Consider the following 2,229-nt stretch of genomic DNA (forward strand, 5'->3'; position numbering starts at 1 on the left):
TATATATGCTAGATTAATAGTTTGATACATATTCTCAATATCTCATAAAATTGCCATCAACAAGTATTGCATTGTAAGTAGCTCTACATTTATTAAAAAACTGAGGAAAAGGAAATCAAAATATAAAATTAAATTATGACATACTATAATTTTATTGCTCAGTGCATGAAGAAAACATTAATAAAGAACTAGTTGATGCTCACTTCAAGCGATACATGTAGGGTTACATGACTGTATACTCCCTCTCTGATGTAAATTTATGCACAAGTTCAGTAAATTACAGGTATCAATAAGCACGTCTAACAAATAAACAAAGCCCTCCTGTTCTTAAAATAATACTAAAATGAATCCCGTCATTTTGTTTACTTACACAAAAAAATGTTTCTGGCATCTGCATCGTGTTTGTAACCGACAAACAGACACGGAAAAGGGTAGAACTACAGGTATGTCACACTATATTACAGAAAAAAGTTAGGCACTGTCACTTTCCATCTGGTCCCTCTACTAAGTCTCCTCTTCTCTCTCCCAAGTCTCCTCCTCTCCCTTCTTTTCTTTTCTTCTCTGTCCGTTTCTTCCTCCCCCATCCCTGTCCTTGGCATACCTTAGCTATTCTTTGATTGTGTTCTCAATGTCTTTTTAGAATCTCCAGTAGCACTAAAATTGTAGTATTTGGTACTTAATACATTTGTTACTTTTCTCAGTAAAGAGTAAAACATACGATTAAATTTACAAGTATATCACTATATGTTTAAGCTGTCAATTAGGAATAACTGTCTTTTTTTGTTTCTTGGTCTGGGTACTTTGATTTGTTTCTTGGTGTGATTAAGTGATTAGCTTGCGTGATGAAGGCATTTATGCATAACATTTCTACGCTTGATCATCATCATCACAACGTTTGATCCAATGTTGCCCCATATAAAAAAATGTATTGAAAATTTGTCGTTACACTGAACAAATTTTAAATGAAAGAACCCAATTTATGTTTAGTACTGAATAAATTTTGTTTTAACTTCAACATGTTCAACATTTTCAAAATGTTTGATCATGTACTCGACGTTTAAGTGTATATAAGTAAATTAAGTGGTAGACTTCGGAAATGTATTCTACTAGACACAAATTTCAATCTAAATAAGGGGCAAATTATTTATTGTTTTAACTGTATCAAAACACATTTGTTATTTTATACTTTCATTTATTTTTCTTGTATAGAAACAATAAATTTAATCACTGATAATTTATTTTGATTTGATAAATTATAAGAATTTTAAATTTATTTTACCTAGCTTGTATTTTCAAGTAGGAATAGTCGTAGATTTATTTCTGATTGTAGAGACGATCAGATCTGTTAATATACATATTTGTAACAATTAAATGTTTATACACATTGGCCCAATGTTGGTCCAATATATCGGGCCAACATTGGGCCAAGGAGCAAAATGACACTGGGCCAACGTCATTTGCCAACATCGGCCTAATGTTCTTGTTGACGTTTCGCCAACAATGTCGCATTCATTGGGCCAATGTTGGCCCAATATCTCTAGAAATAACACTCTACATTGGGCCAACGTTGGTCCAACATATCGGGTCAACATCGGGCCGATGAGCAAAGTAAATTGGGTCAATGTCATTTGTCAACATTGGCCCGATGTAACTGATTTCATTAGCCCAACGTTGGCCCAATGTTAGCATGCTATCTTGGGTGCAGTGTTGACCCAACAGCACCTGGCCTCTGCACTTCCCCATGTCTGATTTACACAGATATGTAAATGATATCGTTTAAAAACTAAACATTAATTCAGTTATGCCGAGGCAAACGTATTATTAATACTTACAAAGTGGATGCAGATATGCAAGGTATCAGTCTCATTACGCTCGCTCGTGTCAGATTAAAAATGGCGCGGATATTACAAGTAGCCCAGTTGTTGTCTACCCATGATGCTCAGTCAAATTCATGGTATATTGGGCCAACGTAGGGCCGATGCCAATCCCCAAACAAATATTTTCTCTCATGATAATAGTTTTATGATATAGGCCTAATGCCAATAGTTAGCCCAACATTAGCGCACCATTATACATAACCAGCTATCAATATTCCATGTTGGGCCATTGTTGGCCCAATCAAGGTAACCCAACATAGATAATAGAACCATAATGTAAGATTTGGCCAACGATGTTCTGCTATCTGGGTTATTACAAATAAATATTCAAAAAATAGAATAAAACACTCTT

General features: G+C 34.5%; 1 long non-coding RNA gene across 1 annotated transcript; it reads left to right on the forward strand.

The window, feature by feature from the left end:
* The first annotated feature begins 628 nt into the window (after positions 1 to 628).
* LOC134239377 (uncharacterized) lies at positions 629 to 1,234 on the forward strand. The gene is made up of 2 exons (XR_009986212.1): positions 629 to 790; positions 828 to 1,234. It is a non-coding gene; the product is annotated as an uncharacterized LOC134239377 (long non-coding RNA).
* The last annotated feature ends 995 nt before the right edge of the window (positions 1,235 to 2,229 follow it).

The sequence above is a fragment of the Saccostrea cucullata genome, unplaced genomic scaffold (assembly GCF_032062105.1).
Source record: "Saccostrea cucullata isolate Sc308-1 unplaced genomic scaffold, CSIRO_AGI_Scuc_v1 ctg21880, whole genome shotgun sequence".
NCBI lineage: Eukaryota > Metazoa > Mollusca > Bivalvia > Ostreida > Ostreidae > Saccostrea > Saccostrea cuccullata.